The sequence below is a fragment of the Nicotiana attenuata genome, chromosome 11, assembly GCF_001879085.1.
Source record: "Nicotiana attenuata strain UT chromosome 11, NIATTr2, whole genome shotgun sequence".
Lineage (NCBI taxonomy): Eukaryota > Viridiplantae > Streptophyta > Magnoliopsida > Solanales > Solanaceae > Nicotiana > Nicotiana attenuata.
Window position 1 is genome coordinate 50,609,465 of NC_031999.1, and position 7,173 is coordinate 50,616,637.

The 7,173-nt window shown below is 35.8% G+C and overlaps 1 pseudogene; it reads left to right on the plus strand.

Moving 5' to 3' along the window:
- Positions 440-4,423, plus strand: LOC109235060 (annotated as a pseudogene).

Sequence of the window (7,173 nt, forward strand, 5' to 3'; positions counted from 1 at the left end):
AGGCATAGTTAGGCGTGATCATATACACATGTCCCAATAAGATTTTTTACTGTAAAAAGAAATGTACCTTATTTAGGGTTCTTCTATTATATAAAGGGGACCCCAATCATTTGTAACAACAATCAATCATTGGCAAAGAATATACTATCTTACTTTATTGCTCATATTTCATCAGAAGTGTCTTTGAGCTCCTTTATCTTTATTTGATTGTTCATGTTCTTGTTGACCAACCTCGAGGCCATCACAGCTCGAGGTCGAGGCTTGTTTAAACACTGGTTTGGTTCAACCTACTTTCATCATTTATACTTCAGATTTCTTGATTATTAATTAGTATTGAATTAAATCACGTATCTTTAAACCCATAAATAAGTTTAATTATTACTCGTGTTTTCGAGGTAACCAAACACATACACACTAGTACTCATCACCATATTATATTATGGCTGCCTTTGGAATTAATAAGATATTTCATAGTATGGTGTTGACGATATTGTTTTTGTTAGGCATTTGGTTAAAAAGATATTGTTTTGCGTTAGATGAGGACATGCTCCAAGATGTTTGTGTTGCTGATCTCAACTCAAGTAATATTGGATCCCCCTTTTTATGACAAGCTTATCATTTCTCCTTTTTTTTTTCTTCCTTCAAATGAAGATTTCTTCTTGCTGTTCTTTTTTCGGTTGTGTAGTATGACGGGAGTCATTTTTCTAAAAATAATTTTTGAAAAAAGAATTATTACCTGCAAAATATTTTTTGTTGGAGAGTGAAAAAAGATTCTTTGGGAATTTTTTTTATTACATATTTATTGATAATAATATTAGTTAACTAGTACATACAAAGTGTTTTGATGAAATTATTGAGTACTAGTCTTAGTGTACGCGCATTGCGCGTGTTCCCTTTCTCAATGACTAATATTTTGTAAGAAAATTATATATGTTTTTTAAATTATGTTTGAGTTATAAAATAATGTAAAAGCTTTTGAAATTGATAACTATTGATCCATTGTACTAATACAATTAAAGAAAAAACTTTGTTCACAAAAGTCCTCAAACATTATTCAATATATTCACCTTTAATTATGTTCCAGTTTTATAGTTTTGTCATTTTAATTTCATGGGTTATCGTGTTTTTTTGTTAGTTTCAATAAGAATGCATAGCCAAGGATCATTTTTCATTAAGATTATTTTAATTTGTTTAAAAGTTATTGTCAAGTTCATTCGAGAAGACACAAACAAGGTATAGACTTTTATTCTGTTTCTTTAAAAATTTATCGAATAACATATTTGAAAAGTATGAATCATATGTTTTCTCAATTTTTCGCCATTCAAATGTTTCAATATTATCCATGTAGTAAGGTTTTATTTGTTAAGTAAAAAGAATTTTTCTGTTATGATTTATATAACTCTAGCGGAACACGTGTGGGCATTAAAACATAAGTTATAGGACGAACAAATTATTATAAAAACTAATTGAATTCACTAAGTGTGTGTACATATATTAATTTGGACAATTTTTATATATAATTCATTTCAAAGTCCTAAATATTTGAATTTTCTACATAATTCAAATAAAAAAAATTAATAAGAAAAATTTAATTAATTTTAAGGTCTTAAATATTAGTAAATTGTTTACATTGCATTTTTATTCAATATGGAATTTATTTTTAAAGTGTAAAAATTTAGTTATATTTCATGTAGAGGTTTCATGCTTTTATTATATAAATTTAGGATTGTACTGTTTAACATGATTATATAAGGCATCAAATAATCATTTTGGGTGCTTAATTGGACATGGATTAAATATTTTTTGTGACTAAAATAAGAATATTTAAAATGCATGTTTAATTATTTCGCATTAAAACAATTTTACTTTAGACGTTATTGTATTAAATACGTTCAATTTAATAAGTGATTTTATGTTCCCATATTTTAAGTATTTGAGTGGCAATCAATTTAAGTCACCATATAAGAACGTTCTCATCGGAAAGGATTTATGTTCAATTTTTCAATTAGTATAACTTATATAATCAGCAATTAATACTTATCAAGAAAATTTACCTATAATTATGTTATACATGAGCAGCTAATTGTGTAAAAGCGTTGCTTGTGCATGAAACAGTGGTGAAGGTGAACGGTTTCCCTTGCAAGAAGAATTTCACGGCCGCAGATTTCTCGTCGTTGGCCATTTCAAAGGCTAGAGCCACAAACAACACATTTGGTTCGGAAGTGGGTACCACACCACATAAACGCAAGTTACATCTTATTAAATGACAAACAGTCCAATTACCTAAGGAAAATGGTGGGTTGGATATACATAATCTCAAAGATAAAATAATACTTTATTTGGATCCCTAAACAGTCTCCAGCCTCACACTGGGCTAGAATAATCCTTTTAAAATACTTGAAAATTACTACCTCCAAAACTGTATCCTCCAACTGGAATGCTATCACACATGGGTGGTCTTCATGTCAAATTGGCATCAAATGGCACCCTGCTAATGGAAGACACATAAGCTTCTGGAATGATCCTTGGTTAGACACTAATTTAATTCACAGGAAAATTATTGAAGGTCCCTTACCCCAAAATGATCAATCTACATCACTATCCCTATATATAACAGGAAATTCCATAAGGGCCCAAAAAATACTCTTTGAGCTACCAACCCCTATAAAGGATTTAATTGCTTATCATTATATACCTACCATCACAAACCCTAATACACATGACCACATCTACTGGATTCTCACACCCAGTGGAATCTTCACAGTCAAATCTCTATATCAAACATTACTTTCTTACGTACAAAACAACTCCTTCCAATGGCTATGGGACCTCCAACTACCCAAAAAATAAAATATTTCCTATGGCTTATGAGCCATCATCGACTACCCACATCCAGCCACCTCCACAATATCCACATCTCCCTAAATGCACACTGCCCCATCCGCCACTCCCATGAGGAATGCATAAGCCACCTTTTCTTCCAATGCCACCATACTCAAGTGCTTTGGCAATGCCTAGGCATTAACTTAAGAGATGCAAACTTAAATAGGTTGCATGATGATACACCTCATAAACTATCTCAATTCATTCTACGAACAACTATTCCTAATACTCAAATTCCCCCTCATATCTTAATTCCTTACACTCTTTGGAACTTATGGAAAACTAGAAATCATACTGCTTTTGAAGGAAAATACATACCCCCTAACCCCAATCAAATCATAAGCTAAGCTGCTGAATATTATTACATAGGCCTTAAAAATCCCACCACTAACTCACAAAAAGCTCATATGCACGTTAAATGGAAACCTCCTAATAATGGTTCCTTTAAACTTAACTCTGATGGTGCATGCAGCCTAAAGCATCAAAAATATGGTTTTGGTGGAGTGATTAGAGACTCCACAGGTAAATGGTTACTAGGTTACACGGGTACAAGGTCTATGGGAAACACAATCTATATGGAACTTACGGCTTTACAGGAAGGGCTACGACTTGCCCTATAACATAATTTCACACCATTGGAAGTCAATATGCATTCAACTGAGGCAATTTCCTTTCTCCACTCTCACAATTCACATTACTCATCCTTGATTAATGAATGCAGGTATCTCCTACATCTACTGGGTAGTCCTTGGGTGACACATATTTACAGGGAGCAAAATCAAGTGGCAGATCAAATGGCCAAACAAGGGGCAACTCTTCCTCTGCAAGCTCCCATTACTGAATTTTTGGAATCACATCATTTTGTCATGCACGAGTTCACTGATGATCAACGGAGAACACTTCATAAACGTTTCGTAACTGCTACCATGAAGATGGACCACCCCTCTTTTTGTTTAAATATGTCGTCTAACTCTTGTAATATTAAGTTTGAAACTCCGGTAGATATTGGTATCAGTGCACGCAACTCTTTTTGTAACACTGTCCCATAATATGCTCCTTGTACTGTTCCTTAATATATGAAATATGCATCTTTGATTGACCGGAAAAAAAAAGAATGTTGAGGAAGTTTCTGGCCTTAACAAACTTGGTGTATCCCTTTATCGAGTTGACTTTGCCCCTGGTGGTATTAACCCACCCCACAGCCACCCACGTGCCTCTGAAATGGTCTTTGTTTTGGAAGGTGAATTGGATGTTGGCTTCATTACTACTGCAAATGTACTAATTTCAAAGCACATTACAAAGGGTGAAGTTTTTTGTTTTCCCTACAGGACTTGTCCATTTTCAAAAGAATAATGGTAAAGTTCCAGCAGCTGTTATTTTTGCCGTCAATAGCCAGCTGCCTGGTAGTCAGTCCATTCCAACAACTTTATTTGGAGCTTAACCAGCTGTGCCAGATGATATCTTGCCTCAGACATTCCAAATAAATACTAAGGATGTTCAGCAGATCAAGTCAAAGTTTGCACCTCCCAAGAAATTTTAGAATTTAGAATATATATAATAGTAAGACATGGATTTTCATTGAGAGGGTTTTTACTTGTTAATAATTGTCAATGAGTGTGTAGGTTATTAGTGTTGGATGCTCGCTCTGTATTGGTAAAAATAAATATTACACGTGGATTTATATATGTGGCCGACGTGGCAAGACACGCGGATCACTAAGAAAGCGACAACTGGAGAGATGCATTAAAAGAGGCACGAGTCGTAATAGGTACGAGCAAATCACCCACGAGATAAAAGGGGTATGGTCGCTCGAGTCTGAATTGCTTTATGAAGAGACACCGGCAGAATGAATATAGACAGTAAAGAAGGAAGATTCATGAATCGTCAATTAGTGTGCATGAATGATCATAGACGTTACAGAATCTTCATGAACAGTTACGATTGCCAATTATAATGTCTCATTAATATCATTAATGTTCACAATGATTCCGTCATAAAAGGGAAGAAACTGTACTTATAGATTCCTATATAAGGGAAGGGGATTTCACTTGTAAAGACATGTTCTGATTATTATTGGAATACAGTTACTTTCTTTTGCTTTCTATTGATTACTTTACTAATTCATATTCTAATTTCCTTTTTTATCTGAGAGAATATAGAATTTTTTTATTATCAGTAGCCCGAGTACTTCTAAAAGTAGGCTTTGATTGAGAATCTAATTCTTTAGTTAAACAAATTGGTTCCGTTACCGGGAATCTGATAATCTTTTCACCTTCCAAATTTATTTTTCTGTCAAAAAATCAGGTCGACCGCCAACGACAACAACCAACAAAACCAACAAAACTAGCAAAACCAACTGAACCAATGGAATCAACAAGAGAATGAAACTCCAATCCCTTCACCCAAAAATTCTCCTCAACACTCCCGAGAAGGGTCACCTGAAAGATCAACATCGTATGTGAATAATCAACAAGGGGACGACTAAACTGCTGAAAACGCAATTAAGCAACTAATTGTAGAACACGTCAACAATGCTCTCCAAGATTTTGCTAGTGGGTTGCCAACTGTACCACCAACTCCACCTCCAAATAACATCGCGACCATAGAGAATCCACGCACATGACTTGCTAATTCAGGCAGTGGAGGAACTCTCAGCGAATCTCGCGATGGAAGGTCAGGTACTCCAAATAATTCTGATTTACAAAATTTAGTACTTGATCATGGCCTACTCCGCACTACTAATTAAGTAGTGAGAGAGGGTCAGAGCTGCTTTTACCCGATTTAGGCTCGGGATCGATATCCACAGAGAGCTAGAATTGGAATCGAGTATCTATCTAGTGTAGAGTTGCGTATGTGTTCCAAATTACACTTCTAATCATTTTTGGGGTTTTTGTTTAACTTCTAATTTTATCAACTACTATGCTAATTTAAACTAGAATAAGCTAAGAATGAGATAACACTGGTTGTTCAAATGGTTAAAAGGCACTAGGGTAGTGACTTCCGCCTAGGTGGTCAATTGACGGGGTACTTGAGTTTAAGGCACGTTTGACATATTTGGGGAGTATGATATAACCGTTGCACGACTTTACCCACTCTACACCTCTCGGTGGTTCGAGTGATTTTGCCCGAATTGACTTTCTCAAGACCAATTGGGTATGCAAATTTGCACAAGCAACTAGGGGTCAAGTCAGGTATTACTTTCTCGAGGTTTAACCCTTTAATTGGGGTTATCAATCTCTGGAGTACGCTCCAATTCCTTGTTGGACCAATTTCAGAGACTCAGGCTCTCTTTCTCAAGAAGAGCCCAAGTCAACTAAACACAAACTAGTGTTTGCAACCACTAATTCAGCAATTAAACATGAAATTTGCCCAAATATCAAACACTCATAATCAATCTAGCCCTAAAATAGAAGACCCATCAATTATCCACACTAGAGTTGAGCCACAACCCAAGCTTATAGGTCTAGCTACTCATATTTAAAGAAGAAAAGCAAGAAATAGATGAAGAACAATTCATATTAATTAATTACTAAGATAAAATAGAAGATTCAATGATGAAAAGAAGATAAAACTGCCCAAAATAGCTAAGAAAACCGAAGTCACGAGCGCAGCTACCAGTCAAATCTATCTACTTAACCTAAAAATAGAAAAGAAGCTATTTATACTAACCTGACAATTCTGGACAAAAATACCCCTGCGGGGTTAGTGCGGACCGCACAAAATGGTGTGCGGCCGCACTAGGGCTCTGAACTTGAAGATCTAACTCTCTGAACTCGGGCACTGCGGACCGCAGAGAATGGACTGCGGCCGCGGAGGCTTCTAGTGCGGTCCGCATAAAATTGACTGCGGACCGCATTGGCTTGCCACTTGGAATTTTGCAGCTCTCTGATTCTTCTCACTACGGACCGCAGAGAGTGGACGCGGCCACGTTGATCTCAGTGCGGACAACACAAAATCCTAGTGCGGCCGTACTGCCTCTTTGCCTAAAATCAACCTCTCTGAATCTCCCAGTGCGGACCGCACAGAATGTAGTGCGGCCGCACTGGCCTTGTTTTGCCTGAGCTTTGTCTTGTCTTGGTACTTGTGCAAGTTTCACTCTTTTTGAGCTGATCTTTGACATCTTGTCACTTTGTTGATCAAACCTACAATCAAGCACAACTTGTGAGCCTTTTGGGACTATTTTGTACAAATTTCTAATCAAAACATAAGCAAGAAGGAGTATAAAAGGTATCAAAATCCCTAGTTATCAACTCCCCCAAACTTAAGCTTTTGCTTGTCCTCAAGTAAACA